Raw genomic sequence first — 21,733 nt, forward strand, 5'->3', positions numbered from 1 at the left:
GTTAGATGTCTGTCACTTGCAACAACTACCAAAATATCTTGACTTCTTTCTTTATACTCAAATTATAACCCACAGCTAATCATCTAAGACATGATAAAATATAAACCCTTAAATATTAAGTGAGAGGGGCTTCCGTGGTGGTCCAGTGGCTAAGACTCCAAGCTCCCAATGCAGGGGGTCCGGGTTTGACCCCTGGTCAGGGAACTAGATCCCACATGCTGCAACTAAGACCCAGTGCAGCTAAATATATTAATAATATATATATTTTTTAATTAAGAGAAAGAGGAAGCAAGAGAAAGAGATGTGGTTAATAAAACGAGAGAGAGACTGTGTCTAAGGATATATACTGCAGAACTGGCAAGAGAAAGCTGCTGCTGGGAAAGAAAACTGGAAGCTCCTTCTGAACCTCATGGGTTTGTGGAAGCAGGTTGGGCTGAATGAGCCCTGGGAGTCACTCCCTACGCAGTTTGAGTGTTCAGGTCCCTCCACTCTGGAGGGCAGAGTCTGTATTGCATAGAAGATGTGGCTGACAGCCCTGGAGGAAGTAATGATAAATAGCTTTGGAGATAAGACTTGGTGTTTCAGAAGCAAGAACTTTGCCTCTCTGGGGGATATGTTTCTGTTGGTGTCACACTAGCCATCTCCTACTCTGGCCATTTAATCCATGATTTTTCTTGGAATTTCTTTTAGTTTTTTCAATACTTTCAAAGTTCATTTATTTGTGATTTCAATATCCTTTTTTAAATTGACTTCTTTTAGTTGTGATTACCTCTTTCTTCCCATTTTTTCCCCTTCTTCCCACTTTGCCTTTCCTTTGGGCCAACATTCTTTATATTCCAATTTTACATTATTTTCACTCTACTCTTCCTCAGGTTCAAGAAAGGTAGTTGAGATTGCCATCAATCATTATTTTATATATAATTGGGTTTTGATTAATACCTATGGAACAAGGTCATATTCTTCCCTTAGAATTTCTGGCAGAGTGATGAAAGTGTACGTAATCCCAACCCTGAGCCCCAAACTAAAATACTATGGACTGGGACCAATCACCTGTCAACATTATTCAACATATACATATGCAAATTGGAAGGATAGGTTTCTCAAGTGTTGTAGTCATCTTTAATCACCGGAAAGGGTCTTAAGTGAGTCCTGATTTTCCACAACTGAATTTTCTAATTTAAAACTATATATGTATTTTTTAAAGGTTGAGAATATGGGGTACCATAGTTTTCTCATTTTTGATCAGAGTTTGAGAAGAACACTTTTCCTTGTAGGTTTTATCTTTACCTAACTAAGATCGGATCAGATCAGATCAGTCGCTCAGTCGTGTCCGACTCTTTGCGATCCCATGAATTGCAGCACGCCAGGCCTCCCTGTCCATCACCAACTCCCGGAGTTCACTCAAGACTCATGTCCATCGAGTCAGTGATGCCATCCAGCCATCTCATCTTCTGTCGTCCCCTTCTCCTCCTGCCCCCAATCCCTCCAAGCATCAGAGTCTTTTCCAATGAGTCAACTCTTCACATGAGGTGGCCAAAGTACTGGAGTTTCAGCTTTAGCATCATTCCTTCCAAAGAAATCCCAGGGCTGATCTCCTTCAGAATGGACTGGTTGGGTCTCCTTGCAGTCCAAGGGACTCTCAAGAGTTTTCTCCAACACCACAGTTCAAAAGCATCAATTCTTCGGCGCTCAGCCTTCTTCACAGTCCAACTCTCACATCCATATATGACCACAGGAAAAACCATAGCCTTGATTAGACGGACCTTTGTTGGCAAAGTAATGTCTCTGCTTTTTAATATGCTATCTAGGTTGGTCATAATTTTCCTTCCAAGGAGTAAGCATCTCTTAATTTCATGGCTGCAGTCACCATCTGCAGTGATTTTGGAGCCCAGAAAAATAAAGTCTGACACTGATTCCACTGTTTCCCCGTCTATTTCCCATGAAGTGATGGGACCGGATGCCATGATCTTCATTTTCTGAATGTTGAGCTTTAAGCCAACTTTTTCACTCTCCACTTTCACTTTCATTAAGAGGCTTTTTAGTTCCTCTTCATTTTCTGCCATAAGGGTAGTGTCATCTGCATATCTGAGGTTATTGATATTTCTCCCAGCAATCTTGATTCGATTTGGCATCACTGTGTTTCTTCCAGTCCAGCATTTCTCATGATGTACTCTGCATATAAGTTAAATAAACAGGGTGACAATATACAGCCTTGACGTACTCCTTTTCCTATTTGGAACCAGTCTGTTGTTCCATGTCCAGTTCTAACTGTTGCTTCCTGACCTGCATACAAATTTCTCAAGAGGCAGGACAGGTGGTCTGGTATTCCCATCTCTTGAAGAATTTTCCACAGTTTATTGGGATCCACACAGTCAAAGGCTTTGGCATAGTCAATAAAGCAGAAATAGATGTTTTTCTGGAACTCTCTTGCTTTTTCCATGATCCAGTGGATGTTGGCAATTTGATCTCTGGTTCCTCTGCCTTATCTAAAACCAACTTGAACATCAGGAAGTTCACGGTTCACATATTGCTGAAGCCTGGCTTGGAGAATTTTGAGCATTACTTTACTAGCGTGTGAGATGAGTGCAATTGTAGGGTAGTTTGAGCATTCTTTGACATTGCCTTTCTTTGGGATTGGAATGAAAACTGACCTTTTCCAGTCCTGTGGCCACTGCTGAGTTTTCCAAATTTGCTGGCATATTGAGTCCAGCACTTTCACAACATCGTTTTTCAGGATTTGGAATAACTCAACTGGAATTCTATCACCTCCACTAGCTTTGTTCATAGTGATGCTTTCTAAGGCCCACTTGACTTCACATTCCAGGATGTCTGGCTCTAGGTCAGTGATCATACCAATGCAATTATCTGGGTCGTGAAGCTCTTTTTTGTACAGTTCTTCTGTGTATTCTTGCCACCTCTTCTTAATATCTTCTGCTTAGGTCCATACCATTTCTGTCCTTTATTGAGCCCATCTTTGCATGAAATGTTCCATTGGTATCTCTGATTTTCTTGAAGAGTACTCTAGTCTTTCCCATTCTGTTGTTTCCCTCTATTTCTTTGCATTGATCACTGAGGAAGGCTTTCTTATTTCTTCTTGCTATTTTTTGGAACTCTCCATTCAGATGTTTATATCTTTCCTTTTCTCCTTTGCTTTTTGCGTCTCTTCTTTTCACAGCTATGTGTAAGGCCTCCCCAGACAGCCATTTTGCTTTTTTGCATTTCTTTTCCATGGGGATGGTCTTGATCCCTGTCTCCTGTACAATGTCACGAACCTCATTCCATAGTTCATCAGGTACTCTATCTATCAAATCTAGGTCCTTAAATCTATTTCTCACTTCCACCGTATAATCATAAGGGATTTGATTTAGGTCATACCTGAATGGTCTAGTGGTTTTCCCTACTTTCTTCAATTTAAGTCTGAATTTGGCAATAAGGAGTTCATGGTCTGAGCCACAGTCAGCTCCTGGTTTTGTTTTTGTTGACTGTATAGAGCTTCTCCATCTTTGGCTGCAAAGAATATAATCAGTCTGATTTCGGTGTTGACCATCTGGTGATGTCCATGTATAGAGTCTTCTCTTGTGTTGTTGGAAGAGGGTGTTCGCTATGACCAGTGCATTTTCTTGGCAAAACTCTATTAGTCTTTGCCCTGCTTCATTCCGTATTCCAAGGCCAAATTTGCCTGTTACTCCAGGTGTTTCTTGACTTCCTACTTTTGCATTCCAGTCGCCTATAATGAAACGGACATCTTTTTTGGGTGTTAGTTCTAAAAGGTCTTGTAGGTCTTCATAGAACCGTTCAACTTCAGCTTCTTCAGCGTTACTGGTTGGGGCATAGACTTGGATTACTGTGATATTGAATGGTTTGCCTTGGAAATGAACAGAGATCATTCTGTCATTTTTGAGATTGCATCCAAGTACTGCATTTCAGACTCTTTTGTTGACTTTGATGGCTACTCCATTTCTTCTAAGGGATTCCTGCCCACAGTAGTAGATGTAATGGTCATCTGAGTTAAATTCACCCATTCCAGTCCATTTCAGTTAGCTGATTCCTAGAATGTCGACATTCACTCTTGCCATCTCTTGTTTGACCACTTCCAATTTGCCTTGATTCATGGACCTGACATTCCAGGTTCCTATGTAATATTGCTCTTTATAGCATCGGACCTTACTTCTATCACCAGTCACATCCACAGCTGGGTATTGTTTTTGCTTTGGCTCCATCCCTTCATTCTTTCTGGAGTTATTTCTCCACTGATCTCCAGTAGCATATTGGGCACCTACTGACCTAACTAAGATAAGCCTTACTTATTCCCATTGCAGATGGACCTAAGTATTAGTATCATGCATGCATGCATGGTAAGTTGATTCAGTCGTGCCCAACTCTTTGTGACCCCATGGACTGTAGCTCTTCAGGCTCCTCTGTCCATGGGATTTTCCAAGCAAGAGTACTGAAGTGGGTTGCCACACTCTCCTCTGGGGGTCTTCCCACCCAGGGATCGAACCCGTGTCTTTTATGTCTCCTGCATTGGCAGGTGAATTCTTTACCACTAGTGCCATTTGGGAAGTTGAAAGCAATATTGGAAGACTCCTCCCACTGTAATAAAATATTTATAGGATCCTAGAACTAAAGAGCCTCTTGATGAAAGCAAAAGAGGAAAGTTTGCTCCTGCTGCTGCTAAGTTATTTCAGTCATGTCCGACTCTGTGCAACCCCATAGACGGCAGCCCACCAGGCTCCCCCGTCCCTGGGGTTCTCCAGGCAAGAACACTGGAGTGGGTTGCCATTTCCTTCTCCAATGCATGAAAGTGAAAAAATAAAGTGAAGTCACTCAGTCGTGTCCGACTCCTAGCAACCCCATGGACTGTAGCCCACCAGGCCCCTCCGTCCATGGGATTTTAAAAGCTGGCTTAAAACTCAACATTCAGAAAATGAAGATCATGGCATCCGGTACCATTGCTTTATGGCAAATAGATGGGAAAACAATGGAAACAGTGAGAGACTATATTTTTGGGTTCCAAAATCACTGCAGATGGTGACTGCAGCCATGAAATTAAAAGATGCTTGCTCCTTGGAAGAAAAGCTACGACCAACCTAGACAGCATATTAAAAAGCAGAGATATTACTTTGCCAGCAAAGGTCCATCTAGTCAAAGCTATGGTTTTTTTCAGTAGTCATGTATGGATGAGAGTTGGACTATAAAGAAAGCTCAGAGCTGAAAAATTGATGCTTTTGAACTGTGGTGTTGGAGAAGACTCTTGAGAGTCCCTTGGACTGCAAGGAGATCCAACCAGTCCATTCTAAAGGAGATCAGTCCTGGGTGTTCATTGGAAGGATTGATGCTGAAGCTGAAACTCCAATACTTCGGCCACCTGATGTGAAGAGCTGACTCGTTGGAAAAGACCCTGATGCTGGGAAAGATTGAGGGCAGGAGGAGAAGGGGACGACAGGGGATGAGATGGTTGGATGACATCATGAATTGATGGACATGAGTTTGAGCAAGCTCTGGGAGTTGGTGATGGACAGGGAAGCCTGGTGTGCTGCAGTCCATGGGGTTGCAAAGAGTTGGACACGACTGAGTTACTGAACTGACTGACTGACTTGATTTTTAGTTCTATGTCAGTGTAACTATTGACATGCCAAAGTTTTTGTAAGCTAGTAGGTACTTTTCCAACATACCCTTATACATATATTTTAGTCTCTGCATTAGCTTCCTAAAAAATCAGATCTACATGCGAGTTAGTAATCCTTTTTTCCCATATCCCATTTCTACCACCCCACGACATCCATCCCTCATTTCTCAATCTTTCTCTGTGTTTCTTTTTTCTTTCTTTGAAGGCCAATTGTGTGGCAGCATTGTCTACTCTGAAATAACACTAAAATGTCCTTTCAGTTAAATTATAGCCATTATTGTTCCCTATTATTTGACTTAATCCACTGAGGGAATAGTTTTTAATTTCGTTGCTGGAAATTTCTTCAGCTTCTGATTTCCCCCGGGGACTGCATTAAGCAAGAAAAAAAAAAAAATTAGTCCGTCTCATTTTTCCTCCTAAGATCTCAGTGAGTTTGAGGGCTGATATACATCATTGAAGTTTGCTATTAACATTAAGTTAGTTAATTATGGCAAGCGCATAGTCAACATGCTGTGATGATGAAAGAGAGAAAGAATGGCCCATCAGTCAGCGGAGACTCTCAACGATTTTGCTCTAATCGGGGGATATTGAAATTGATGGGTCTCAGCCCATCAACCAACCCAATATAGCATCTAGCTCTTACTGAGAGACGATGCCTAAAGTTTTAAGGAACCTGAAATCTAAGTGGTCTGAGGGTGGGTTGCATCATGTCACACTTGAACAGAGAATTGTTTCCGTGTCCCACACTTGTCACTAGCACCAGGACAAACTTGGCCGTATTCTCTACACAATATACTCTTTGAGCCTTACTTCTTTCCTAACTGTTCCATCGCTAACAGACATCTTCAGCTTTGTCCTTCAAACTTGTGACTTGACCACCTGAATTACAAGTGGCCCTGATGGTGTATGCTCAATGTCCCAGCCTCTGCCTCCACTACCGGATCACAACACCAGCCAAATCATTTTGCTACAAGCCAGGACACACGGGTGGAAAGCACCCACCTAGCTAGGTGACAAGAAACAGGTGGCAGATCTCCTTCCCTAACTTGATTAATCTGTGGATTGTTAACCCTGAATATCAGCGAAGACCTGGGGGACATTTTACCACTTTAGTATTCTTGTCTGGAAAATCCCATGGACAGAGGAGCCTGGAGGGCTATAGTCCATGGGGTCACAAAGAGTCAGACACCACTGAGTGACTAACATCACATCACATCATGTCAGAGATGGAAACCCACTCTCCTATAGGCCTTGTCTGTGACCAATTCCCTTCTCCTTCCCTCACAGTCTTCCTCCAGTTACTGAATCTTCTTTCGCTTCATTGTACACAAATGGATATATTCAGAGCTTCCCTAATTGTACCAGGAGTCCTGGACTAAACTCAGGGCTGCTGCACAGAGAGATTTATAACCTCAGGTTGGCACTGTGGAAGATCCACCAGGGTCATTGTCCTATCAGAAAAGATTTTCGAGTCTCTCTACCAACCTTCCCTAAGCATTCTTTCTTGTCCTGAAGCTTGTCTTTGTCTTCATCAGCATACATTTTGTCTCCTTAATAAGAGCGCCAGGAGCCCGGAGCACTTAATTTTTCCATCCTGACCTCTTGTGGTGAGAGCTTCCTTTGACTGTGTATCATTTCCTCTGAATGAAACTGAATATTAAAGAAGAACACAGAGAGGTTTTAGACCAAACAGGATGACAGCATTTCATCCACAGAGACAGAGGGTGTTAAAATGTTCTATAGTTGTGCGCTGAGGAAATTTCTTTCTGCTCACACCTTTGTGAAGCCCGGAGCTGTGTCTAACAGGCTTTCTGTGCCACGTTTAGCACATACTTACAGTCTCACAGCTCCTAGAAGGGGATCTAATCTTGTTTCAAAACAAAGTCAGCTGGGTTGACCACCTTATCAGTCTGAACCTGTTAAACTTGATTTCTTTCCCAGCTGCTAGGGATTCAGGTGATGGTTATTTATGTAGAAATTTGGCAGATGTCAGGCGAAGCCAGTGATGCTTGTGTGGAGTCCTGTTTGCGCGAAATGGCAGTAAAAGGGTTCTTCTGTGAGCATTTCCCAGCCTCTTCTCCTAAGATGACCCTATCTGTGGTCTTAGACAGCAAGATGGAGCAATGTCTGAGCAAGAGTGAAATGGTATCACTGACTGTCTCGCTGCAAGCTGAATGCTTCGGGAAGTATTATTTGCATCAATTGTGTCACTGTTCCACAAATTTATGGTGCAAAGATGTTCACAGTCCTCTTGCTTTCTCTATTATGATTTGCCCTAATGCAAAACTTCCCCCCAGGCTTATTGGCAGAAAGCCCCAGGAGTTCACTCTTGAAGTTCACCTGATACTTTGAATAATTGATGGACACGAATTAATCCCCAGGGAGATGTTGGGATAGTGGTGACAGCCCACGATAAGAAGCCAGTTTACCATCCTGCACTACAATTCTTGAGCAAAGACACCCCTGCCCTGTGTTTCCCTTCTAGAGTCGTCTTGCTTCTCTGTCTACTTTGCCGCTGCCCCTTCCTTCTCAGAGACAAGCCCTTATCCTAAGAAGTACTGTCCATAAGCAGCGTTGCCACTTTCCTCATACTGCAGCCCCCCCTCCCCAAAATATACAGGTGGTCTGCTCAAGTGAATTTCTCTTTTTTAAATTTTTCATTTGTTTTTTAAAGACATTTATTTTTGGCTGCACTGGGTCTTCATTGCTGTGTGTGGGCTTTCTCTAGTTATGGTGAGCAGGGGCTACTCTCTAATTGAGGCATGAAGGCTTTTCATTGCAGTGGCTTCTCTTGTTGCAGAGCACAGACTCTGGGGCATGTGGGCTCAGTAGGTGCTGGCTTATTTGCCTGTAGGCACGTGGGATCTTCCCCAACCAGGGATCGAACCAATGTCCCCTGCATTGGTAGGCAGATTCTTTAACCACTGGACCATCAGAGAAGTCCTCCCCTTTTTTTTCCTTTTAAAGACTTTTTTATGTGGACAATTTTTTAAGTCTTTATTGAATTTTATGCTTTGGATTTTGGGGCAGGAGCCATGTGGGATCTTATCTCCCCAACCAGGGACTGAGCCCACAACCCCTACATTGGAGGGCAAAGTCTTAACCACTGGACCACCAGGGAAGTCCCAGATAAATCTTCATTGATAAGACAAGAATAGCCTCCCCTGGAAAGGTTGTAATTTTAAGTACCATTGTCACTGTATAAGCTCCCCAACTAACCCACGTATCCAAAATCCACAATCTTGTGGCAAAAAGTAAGATGCTTCCTTTGTTGTTAAGACCCGAGATTACGATACCGCTGAATGCCACTTGTCAGACTTCAAGACCCCCATAGTTTCTCCCAGGAGGCCCCCTGGGAGCTTGCTTGTAGTAGCATCCAGGAGGGGAGAATTCATTCACTCTGGAGGCCAACTAGAGAGTCAACAGCAGTGGGACCTGTTGGGTCTCCTGCTGGCCTTGAGTCTCAGCTCTGTCCCCTGACATCAGGCCCCAGTGGAGTGCCAGGAGAGGCAGCCAGCCACATGACTCCCTGGGTCTCAGAAGGATACAGCTCTCTGAGTTTGAAGCTATTTCACCTTGGAGGTCTCAGGTGCTGGGAAGGCTGGGTGAGCCCACAAGTTCTGCTCCAAACCAGTACTGTCTGTGGACAGCCTAACCACTCATGCTAAGTCAGCCACCAGCCCAGATCTCCTCCTCTTTTATGGTGCCTTCTCTCAGTGACCCAAATGTTCTGCAGGCTGGCCCTAGGCTGGAGGACCACATATCACAAATACTTCATGTCGTTCATACTCAGAGGGAAGGAGAGAGGGTCTAATACATTTCCCCCAAAGAAGTGGCACTATTTCCTCTTGTTTCTGAATGCAAATAGATGAGGATGGGTGGGTGGGGCGGGAATTATCCCTCCATCTGGCAGTAGCCAACACCCAACCTAATCCACCCCCCTTCACTACCCACAGTTAAGCTCCATTTGTTGCCAAGTCTAAAATGGTCTTTTACACAATGACATATTTAACACGTAGTGACAGCAATACACTTCACTTACACTGGCCATTGTATTTGCTTCATATTGCTGCTGTAACAAATTACCCCAGATTTGGTGGCCTAGAACAGTATCAACTTATTATCTTAAAGTTTTGGAGGTCAGAAGTCCAGAATCAGTTTTGCTGAGCCAGAGTCAAGGTGTTGGCAGGGCTGGTTGCCCAAGAAGCTCTGAGTGGAGGATCATTTCCTTGTCTTTTTAAGCCTGTAGAGGCCACCTACTCTGCTTGGCTAAGGTGCCTTCCTCAAATCACTCCAATTTCTTGCTTCTGTCATCACATCTCCCACTGCTCACTCTGATCTCCTGCCTCCAGAGCTCTTACAAAGAACACTCGAGACTATATCAGGCCCATCTGGATCATAGAAGATAAGCTCTGCTTCTCAAGATCCTCGACTTAATCACTTCTTCAATGGCCCTTTTGCTATACAAGGTCACATATTCAGAGCTCCCAGGAATTAGGGCAATCTTTTGGGCTGTCCATTATTCAGGCTGCCATGCTCATTCTGTTTTTTTTCAGCAAGATTTTTGGATAAATTATCTCATGTAATGCTTAAGACAACCTTGAGAGGCAGGTTATTATTTCTATTTTACAAAAGGCAGGCTGAATCTGAAGTGTCCAATATGGTAGCTATTAGCTACACATGGCTATTGAACCCTTGAAATGTGACCAGTCCAAATTGAAATATACAATAAGGGTAAAATGCATACTCTTAGGTCCATTTGGTCTAATGCATAGTTTCAGTCCAATCTTTCCTTATTGATTTCCTATCTGGATGATCTATCCATTGTTGAAAAGGGGGTATTGAAGTCCTCTCTGTTATTGATTTGTTGTCTATTTCTCCCTCCAGATTTATTAGTATTTGCTTAATATGTTAAGGTGCTCCAATGTTGGGTGAATGTATTAAATATATTTATAATTGTTATATCCTCTTGATGAATTGACCCCTTTATCATCATGCAATGACCTTGTATGTCTCTTGTAGCCAATTTTGACTTATTGTCTATTTTAAGACCCAGATATTTTGTGTTGCTGTTTTTTTGTTTATTTGAACCTCAGGTTCAGATGGTTATATTGATTATACTCCTCTGTTCGTTGCACACTGTCAACATTGGTTAGATTTGTTTTTCAAATCCTGGAACTCAAAGAAGTGTCTTTCATTACTATATTCTTTTTAGAACCTCCACCCTCCCTGACTATTCATTGATTCATAAGATAATCCTATTCACAGAGAGCAAATAACCTGATGTAGAACAAAAGAATTCTTTATTCTCAAATGCTAAATCATAGGATAAGATACTTGAGTGAACTTTGACTCTAAAGGAGATCTTTTATGTGTGTGGTATAAAATGGAAAACTATAATGCAAATTTCTTCTTGCTCTAACAACCAGGCTGACATCTTTTGCTTCTGATAGCTTGTGGACTGAAACAAGTAATATAAATCTGATTCTACTCTATCTCACTTCAACAGCATCCTTTTTTAAAAAATATAAATTTATTTATTTTAATTGGAGGCTAATTACTTTACAATATTATATTGGTTTTGCCATACATCAACATGAATCTGCCATGGGTGTACACATGTTCCCCATCCTGAACCCCCCTCCCACCTCCCTGCCCAACAGCACCCTTAAGTGAGTCTTGAGGAGCAGAAACAGGAGATCCCATTTCTTTTTAGTAGCAACTATATTACTCCTCCCCATTCCCTGGAACTCATACCAATATATTATATACCTTTTAGATAAGCTGGTTTCATTCTTTCTTCCCACAGCAAACAGGAATATAAGCATCCTTTTCTTTGGTGTTGGCATAATCTTAACTTTTCCACAATTATCCTCAGGCAAATAATCTCATTGACTCTTATCAAAAAGAAAAGCCTTAAATTATTTGTTCCAATTTCAAAATAGCCACCATAGTTATATGTGTTCCAGACTAAACAACTTGGTTATTTCATTTAGTTACCAGAAGATATTTTAGTTATCCAAAGCTGTTACCTGAGAAAAATTTTGGCACTGTTTGCATATACACCTGAACCCTACCCAGGCTACAAATGGAAAGACCTTCTATGTAGGCAAGAAGATAAATCAAGCTTCTTAGTTTTCATAATAAAACTTCAGCTTTGTCATCAGCACATCCGATACATACAGTTCCTGAATCTTATATTAACAATGTGGAGGGACTTCCTTGTTGGTCCAGTGGCTAAGACTCTGCACTCCCAGTGCAAGGGGCCCAGGTTCTAGCTCAGGTCAGGCCACTAGATCCCACAGGGTGCACCTAAAGATCCCACATGCTGCAACTAAGACTCAGTGCAGCTGGAATAAATAATTTAAAAAAAAGCAATGTAGAAGATCTATGCTTTAGGTCTAAAGTTACCTGCCATTCCGGAGAAGGCAATGGCACCCCACTCCAGTACTCTTACCTGGAAAATCCCATGGACGGAGGAGCCTGGTGGGCTGCAGTCCATGGGGTCGCTGAGGGTCGGACACAACTGAGCGACTTCACTTTCACTTTTCACTTTCATGCATTGGAGAAGGAAATGGCAACCCACTCCAGTGTTCTTGCCTGGAGAATCCCAGGGACGGGGGAGCCTGGTGGGCTGCCGTCTCTGGGGTCGCACAGAGTCGGACACGACTGAAGCGACTTAGCAGTAGCAGTACCTGCCATTCATTGTCTGTTAATTACCCACCTGAGACAACTGATAATTAAAAAGAGTTTTCTAAGAAGCATACCTAAAAAGAAGTATTTCTCTAGCCTAAATTCTCCTCTGGCCTAAGTTTTATTCTCATGACAGGTTAAAAACTAGTACACTCCTATGATAAACTTCTTTAAACTACTTCTGAGGAAACCTTAACAAATCTATGACTTAACATTTGGTACATATCAAGGATATACTGAGGACTTTCCATATAAAAATGTTCCTATATCACAAATAAAATTGAAGATATTTAAATTTATCATATTAGTTGAATATTTCCATGACAGATAAATTCATTTTAGAATTTGATTATAGGAAATCTTTTTTAAGTTGGTATATTTAATACGTAGTGAAGACTTCCTGTCATTGTATTTCTTTTTTTTTCTTACTCTATTGGGTAATTTGTTTTACACCAAAAACATTTTGAATTGGGGTAGAGGCAATTATTCTTGCCTGGGAAATCCCATGGACAGAGGAGCCTGGCGAGCTACAGTCCATAGGGCCGCAAAGAGTCAGACACGACAGAGCAACTGAGAGAGAGAGAGATCACCAGTTAACAATGATGTGGCAGTTTCAGGTCATCAGTGAAGGGACTCAGCCATACATACACACGTATCCATTCTCCCCCAAGACCCCTCCCATCCAGGCTGGCACCTAACATTGAGCAGAGTCCCATGCATTTTGATTATAGGAAATCCTTTTTAGGTTGGCATATTTAATTTAATATGGAGCAAAGACTTCCTGTCATTATATTTCTCAGAACGGTTTTGGGATCTTGCGGTAGTTTTGCTTAGCCTAAATGTTTATGACACAGCTGTAATCCACATGTTGCTTGGCTTTTATTCTTTTGCCATGGTTTAGTGGTATTCTAGTATCTTAGTCTTTATTATAAATCACTTCAAGTCTTTCAGGCAGTAGATATAAAATCAAAGTAATATGTGGATAAACTATACATAATTTTGATCAGTGTTATCATCACTACTCTAGGAATTTGATAGCTTATAGTTAGAGAGAGAATGAATTGCCATAGGAAAAAAGAAGGCATAGATAGAAACAGAATAAAGGTAACTTTCTGCCCAAGAGGTAGAGCAAGATGAAATAATCTAATCAATAGAGCACACTTATTTTCTAAAGTGGATTTGAATTTACATCCACTCTAGTTACTGAGATCTCCTACTACTGCTTTGGACAAATAGTTAATAACCTCTTAACCAAAAGAGGAAGATACCATCTCCGTGATTGATCTTAATTTAAGAATAATGAAAAATTATGGAGATCTCTAGACATGATTTTTTATAATGGTGTATGTCTGCAGCTTCCTTGCTTGCTTAGGAGGATTTTTTTCTTTTCTCTTGCTTCGTTTTGCTCCGTGGACTTTTGCTAGTTTTGTCATGTCTAAGCACTCTTGAGACCACCAGCACAAATGTGTTTAGCAGAGCCCCTGTCATCAGCCCATCAGTCCTCTGTCCCATCTTCTGTGCCAACCCCTCTACTCTCAGGCTTGTAATTCCCAGTTCAGAGAGAACTGGCCGGATGGTGAGTGTCTCTGATGTCCTTCCACCACTTCAGCTGTGTGGTTGGGCTGTTGCCAGTCAACAAACAAGGTATCAGTCTCAGCTGTTTCAACTGAAGAGATTGATCCTTTTTAAATAAAATCTGTCAGGCTGAATAACATGACTCTTGGGTGCTCTGACAGGGAAGGGTCATGCTAGCAATGAAATATCAGGCCACAATCAGAGAGGAATGTGTATGGTAGCTCTAGACCTCGCCAATTACAGAAAGAGAGCTAGGGGACAAGTTTGGGTGAAAGGATGGCAATAAGGTTAATATTTTTTTCTGGGGGCGGGCGGGCAATGAGCCAACTGATTTTGTAGTATAATTATAATCATATTGTAGAACTGAAAAGATAGCCACAATAATCAAAGTCAGGGTATATTAAGTGACAGTCTGTGGACTGCCTTTACATTTAATGCAGAATTGTGTAGATGTGTGCAAACGTTTGTTTTTCTGGAAAAAGGAGTCATATTTTCATCAAACTTCCAAAGAGGTCAACAATCAAAGAAAAGGTTCAGAAGCTCTTACTGATCTAATCCAATGCCCTCATTTCGTAGAACCCATCCAATCACAACTCGTCAAGCTGCTGTGCTAAAGCAGAGTTGCCAGGTGAGGGATTAGCAGAAATCAATCACAGGAAAGGAGCTTTCCTAACGAGACTTTCTAAATCCTTTAGCTTGTTGCAAGGCTAAAAATACTGGAAAAAGGACCAAAGAGGGGCTGCAACATCTAGAACAGTAAAGACACTGTTTTTCTGCTCTGAATATTTCAGGCGTGATATTTTCCACGATCATTTTCTATGTTCAGGAGTACAATCTCTCCAGAGATAACTGCATCACTTACAGTAGCAGGACCTGCACGTAGGAGGTGCTGACATCAGTTAGCAACACATACCTGGACTCTCGTGAATCTTCCTCTCACCAAGAATACACAGATGACTCGAAACTCTGATCAGTCAACTCCTGGGTTCACTCACGACCAGTAAAAATCACCTTCACGTTTTCTCTGTGCACCCCGTGGACCATAGCTTACCAGGCTCCTCTGTCCGTGGGATTCTCCAGGGAAGAATACTGGGGTGGGTTGTCATACTCTCCTCCGGGGGATCTTCCCAACCCAGGGATCGAACTCTCATCTCTTAGGTCTCCTGCACTGGCAGCTGGATTCTTTACCACTAGCGCCACCTATAAGTCAGACACAACTGAAGTGACTTAGCACGCGTGCCACTTTTTCTCAGCCATTTGTTTCCAAGGTAGCATTGCTCAATCTTGTCATCATCTAGCACGTTTCTGTTTCTGAAAGCTTTTGTTTTATTTTATAATTTTTAAAAGCTTTATATAATTTTTAATCATTGCTCTTTTGTGGTTACTGCAAAATACTGTCTATATTCCTCATGTTGCACACTATACCCTTGAGTTTATCTTATACCCAGTGGTTTGTACGTCCTACACTGCAACTCCCATATTGTCCTTCCTCGCCCCTCCCCACTGGTAAGTGCTAATGTTAGTTGTTCAGTCATGTCTGACTCTTTACATGGACTGTAGCCTGCCAGGCTCCTCTGTCCATGGAGTTCTCCAGGCAAGAATCCTGGTGTGGCTCCTGCATTGGCAGGCAGGTTCTTTACCATCTGAGCCACATGAGAAGCCCCCACTAGTAACCACTAGTTTATTCTCTATATCTGTGGCTCTGCTACTTTTTTTGTTATATTCATTAGTTTATTGTATTTTTTAGATTCCACATATAAGTGATATCATACAGTTTTTGTCTGCAAGCTTCCATTTTAAAGTTCTCCTCCTGGCAACTACTTTATCTACCCATTATTCCCCTTTATCTGTTCATTTGCAACTTTGACCTCTCTACTTCCCTGACCTTTTAATTTCCCCCACACTCTTCACCTCTGTTCCCCTGATTTATCTTTCTTCAACTCTTTTGTCTCATTGCTTTCCCATTCAACCACCTGGCCAGACAGCATTCCTTTACTCATCCAACTGCCCACCTTCTCTGTTTCTGTCTGAGTCCTCTAGAGAATATAGGTCTGTATTCTATGTGCTGTATTCTCTCTATGTAGAATTATATATATAATTAAATATATACAATTCTCTCTATATATATTCTCTGTGTCTAAAGAATGATATATGATTATATAGACAGACAGGTACATTACATAGAATTATGTATCTCATATTTTATATATATATATAGAGAGAGACAGAGACAGAAAGAGATTAAGATTCACTTAAGGAATTGGCCTCTTGCAATGATGGAGGCTGAAAAGTCTAAGATCTGCAGTCCCAAGCCAGAGTGATCAGGAGAGTCAATGGTGCAAGCTTCAGTCTGAATCCAAATTTAAAGGCAGGAGAAAACTGATATTCCAGCTTAAAGACAGTCAAGCAGAGAGAGAATGCTTTCTTACTAAGCCTTTTATTTTATTCAGGCCTTCAGTGAATTGGATGAGGCCCACCCATATAGTTTTATTTTTTAAAGTGTTTTGAAAATGTTATTGAGTTATAATTGGTACACAATAAACTAGATATATTTAAAGTATACAGTTTGAAAAACGTTTATGTATGTCTACACTCATGAAACTGTTGCCACAATCAAAATAACAAACACATCTGTCGCCCCCTAAGTTTTCACTGTACTCCTTTGTAATTCCTCCTTCTAGTCCCTTCCTCCTGCTGCTGCTGCTGCTAAGTCGCTTTAGTTGTGTCCAACTCTGTGCGACCCCATGGACTGCAGCCTACCAGGCCCCTCCATCCATGGGATTTTCCAGGCAAGAGCACTGGAGTGGGGTGCCATTGCCTGTCAATTGCCATGCAACTACTGATCTGCCTTCTGTCACTATAGATTCATTTGGATTTTGTAGAATTTTGAAGAAATAAAATCATATAGCATACTCCTTTTTTCTTGGCTTTTTAAAAATTATCATAATTATGATTCATCACCATCATTGCGTGTGTCAATAGTGAATTCCTTTTTGTTGCTGAGTTGTATTCCATTGTGTAGATATACTACCATTTGTTTGGTCACTCACCTGATGAACATTTGGGTTTGCAATTTGGGGTTATTACAAATAAATCTGCTATATATTACATTTGTGTATATCTTTGTACAGACATATGTTTTCATTTTTCTTCAGTAAGTACCTAGAAATCAATGGCTGGGTCATATGGTAGGTGTATGCTTTTTTTTTTTTTTTAACTTTTAATTTCTTATTGGAGTATAGCCAGTTAACAAGGTTGTGATAGTTTCAGATGAACAGCAAAGGGAACTCAGCCATATGTATATGTATATTTCCATTCTCCCCCAAACTCTCCTCCTATCCAGGCTGCAACATAACATTCAGCAGAGTTCCCTGTGCTATACAGTAGACCCATATTGGTTATCCATTTGAAATATAGCTGTGTCAGTCCCAAACTCCCTAACTATGTAGGTGCATGCTTAATTTTTAAGAGGCCACTATTTTTTAGGGTAGATGTACCATTCTACATTCCCACCAGCAGTGTATGTAGTGAATGAGAATGCCGTTACTCCACCTTCTCCCCAACACTTCGTATGATCAGTCTATAATTTTAGCCATTCTAATGGGTTTGTTGTGGTATCTCACTTGTAATTTTAATTTGTATTTTTTAATGGCTAGTGATATTGAGCACTTTTTCATGTGATTAATTGTCATCTACATATCTTCTTTGCTCAAGTGACTTCTCAAATCTTTTGCCCATTTGAATATTTTAATACAACTTCTTCTTAATATCCTTTTTTTTTCTTTTATGGTTTATATTTTTGGTATTGTATTAAGAAATCTCTGTCTAAAGTCACAAATATTTCCTTCTGGAAGTTTTACAGTTTTTAGCTTTATAGTTACATCTGAAATCCACTCAGAATTTTTTTTTAATTTGGCATAAGGTATGAATCAAACTTTTTTAGCATATAGTTGTCCAGTTGTTACAGAATCACTTGAAAAGACCGTCTTTAACTCCATTGAATTGCTTTTGTCTTTGTTGAAAATCAGTTGGCAATATATGTGTGCATCTGTATCTGACTTCTCTAATTTGTTCCATTGCTGTACTGATCTATCTTTATGCAAATATCTCACCATCTTGATCACAGTATCTTTATAGTAAGTCTTGAGATCAGGTAGTGTTAGGCCAAAATTGAACACAACCTCTCTTTTAACTTGATCTTATACTTTTATTTTTTATCTCGATGAATGGTGGCATCCATTCATGCAGAGCGTCCTATTGGACTTCTTCCTCCACTCCTGCATTTTATCAATTACAAGCACTTCTTTCCACCTTTACTATGGCTATTCTCAGCCACTATCATCTTTTCATTAAATATTAAAACTCAGTCTTTCTGTGAGTGTGTCTGCCTCTCTCTTTCTCCAAATTTTAAAGTTCATAAAGACAGAAATCATATCTACCTTGTCACCGATGTATCCTAAGTTCCTTGCATGGGGCTCAATAAACAAATTCAATGAACAGATTAATTAGTTAACTTATCACCTAGATTCTTCAACACATGCAAACCAATCTTTTAATGGGTTTTCTCTAGTCTTGGCCCAAATAATCCATTCTCCACCATTCGCTGGAATAATTTTTTAAGCAACTGTGATAAAGTTCATTTCCTTGTAGACCTCTTCAATGGTCCCTCATTTCCCTCAATATCATTTCCAAGTTCCTTAAATTGATTCCCACCTCCCTCCCTAACCTGGTCATACCTCGTTCTCTGGCCCCACCTCTCCTCATACCCATCCCTAACATTATGTTGTATGCTCTCTCTCACCTTTTGATCTTAGTGGTGCTGTTTTCCTACTTGGCACAATGTTTTACCCTCCTCTTTCCTCTTCCCTTCCATCAGGCTACTTCCTGGTCACCTTTCATACTTAAGTTGTGGTGTTATCCCTGACTCCAGGCCACATGGGTTCAATTTTTTTCCTATTTGCTCCCAGACCACCAGGTATCTCCACTTATCCATACCCACAGGAGGCTCTGTGAAAACAGAGAATGTGACTATTTTGTTAATCATGTATTCCCAGCATCTAGTATAGTACCTGGCACAAAGTGGGTGCTTGATAAATACTTGTTGAATAAATGTTGCATACCCTGACCTACATAATTTAAACTTGAGTGATTTTGAAAACAAGATTAACCTTGTTTCAAATGCATTGTTCCATACTAACAGATTTAAAACTCTTTAGAACAGTCAAACTTAATACCTTCAAGAAAGGTTTCATTTTGATATATATGGATGACTTTCAAAGAAATCAAAGTCTAAATCAGTGCTTCTTAAATTTAGTGTGCATGGAAATCATTTGCAGACTTTGTTAGGAATTCCAGATTCCTGAATCCTATTCTGAGTTTCCAGTTCAATATAACTTGAAATGGAACAAGGATACTATAACATTTTTAATTAATTTATTTTTTATTGAAGGATAATTGCTTTACAGAATTTTGCTGTTTTCTGTCAAACCTCAACATGAATCAGCCATCAGTTCAGTTCAGTTCAGTCGTGTCCGACTCTGTGACCCCACGGACTGCAGCATGCAAGGCCTCCCTGTCCATCATCAACTCCTGGAGTCAGCCATAGGTATACGTATATCCCCTCCCTTTTGAAACTCCCTCCCATCTCCCTCTCCATCCCACCCCTCTAGGTTGATACAGAGCCCCTGTTTGAGTTTTCTGAGCCATACAGCAAATTCCCGTTGGCTATCTATTTCACATATGGTAATGTAAGTTTACATGTTACTCTTTCCATACATCTTACCCCCTCCTCCCCTCTCCCCATGTCCATAAGTCTATTCTCTATGTCTGTTTCTCCATTGTTTCCCTGTAAATAAATTTTTCAGTACCATTTTTCTAGGTTCCATATATATGTGTTAGAAAACAGTATTTCTCTTTCTCTTTCTGACTCACTTCACTCTGTATGATAGGTTCTAGTTTAATCCACCTCATTAGAACTGACTCAAATGTGTTCCTTTTTTGTAGCTGAGTAATATTCCATTGTATATATATATACCACAACTTCTTTATCCATTCATCTGTTGCTGGACATCTAGGTTGCTTCCATATTCTAGCTATTGTAAATAGTGCTGCAATGAACAATGGGATACGTGTGTCTCTTTCAATTTTGGTTTCCTCAGGGTATATGCCTAGAAGTGGGATTGCTGGGTCATATGATGGTTTTATTCCTTGTTTTTTAAGAAATCTCCATACCATCTTCCATAGTGGCTATATCAATTTATATTCCCACCAACAGTACAAGAGCGTTCCCTTTTCTCCACACCCTTTTCAGCATTTATTGTTAGTAGACTTTTTGATGAGGGCCATTCTGACTGGTGTGAGGTGATGTCTCATTGTAGTTTTGATTTGCATTTCTCTAATAATGAGCAATGTTGAGCATCTTTTCATGTGTTTGTTAGCCATCTGTATATCTTCTTTGGAGAAATGTCTCTTTAGGTCTTTTTCCCACTTTTTGATTGGGTTGTTTGTTTTTCTGGTATTGAGTTGTATGAGCTGCTTATATATTTTGGAAATTAATCCTTTGTCAGTTATCTCATTTGCTATTATTTTCTCCCATTCTGAGGGTTTTCTTTTCACCTTGCTTGTAGTTTACTTTGCTGTGCAAAAGCCTTCAAGTTTAATCAGGTCCCACTTGTTTATTTTTGTTTTTATTTCTATTACTCTAGCAGGTGGGTCATAGAGGATCTTGCTTTGATTTATGTCATCGAGTGTTCTGCCTATGTTTTCCTCTAAGCATTTTATAGTTTCTGGTCTTACATGTAGCTCTTTAATCCATTTTGAGTTTATCTTTGTGTATGGTGTTAGGAAGTGTTCTAATTTCATTCTTTTACATGTAGCTGTCCAGTTTTCCCAGCACCATTTATTGAAGAGGCTGTCTTTGCCCCATTGTATATTCTTGCCTCCTTTGTCAAAAATAAGGTACCCATAGGTGCATGGGTTTGTTTTTGGGCTTTATATCTGGTTTCATTGGTCTATATTTCTGTTTTTGTGCCAATACCAATATTGTCTTGATGACGTAGCTTTGTAGTATAAGCTGAAGTCAGGAAGCTTGATTCCTCCAGCTCCATTCTTCTTTCTCAAGACTGCTTTGGCTATTCGGGGTCTTTTGTGTTTCCATATGAATTGTGAAATTTTTTGTTTTAGTTCTGTGAAAAATGCCATTGGTAATTTGATAGGGATCACATTGAATCTGTAGATTGCATCTAGTAGTATAGTCATTTTCACAATATTGATTCTTCTTACCCAGGAACATGGAATATCTCTCCATCTGTTTATGTCATCTTTGATTTCTTTCATCAGCATCTTATAATTTTCTGGGTACAGTTCTTTTGTCTCCTTAGGTAAGTTTATTCCTAGATATTTAATTCTTTTTGTTGCAATGGTGAATGGGATTGATTCCTTAATTGCTCTTTCTGAGTTTTCATTGTTAGTATATAGAAATGCAAGTGTATTGATTTTGTATCCTGCAACTTTGCTAAATTCACTGATTAGCTCTAGTAATTTTCTGATACTATCTTTAGGGTTTTCTATATACAGTATCATGTCATCTGCAAATAGAGTTTTACTTCTTCTTTTCTGATCTGGATTCTTTTTATTTCTTTTTCTTCTCTGATTGCTGTAGCTAGGACTTCCAGAACTATGTTGAATAATAGTGGTGAAAGTGGACACCCTTGGCTTGTAAGGATCCTATAATTTTAATAAGCATTGTATTAATCAAGGTAGCCTATCTGCCATAACAAATAACCTCCAAACCTCAGATGGTTAACATGATAAAAGATTTATTTCTTGTTCATATCC

General features: G+C 40.4%; 1 pseudogene; it reads left to right on the forward strand.

Moving 5' to 3' along the window:
* The first annotated feature begins 7,663 nt into the window (after window positions 1-7,663).
* The window catches only part of LOC787799 (large ribosomal subunit protein uL18-like), a 57,371-nt pseudogene continuing 43,301 nt past the window's right edge, over window positions 7,664-21,733 (forward strand).

The sequence above is a fragment of the Bos taurus genome, chromosome 4 (genome assembly GCF_002263795.3).
Source record: "Bos taurus isolate L1 Dominette 01449 registration number 42190680 breed Hereford chromosome 4, ARS-UCD2.0, whole genome shotgun sequence".
Lineage (NCBI taxonomy): Eukaryota > Metazoa > Chordata > Mammalia > Artiodactyla > Bovidae > Bos > Bos taurus.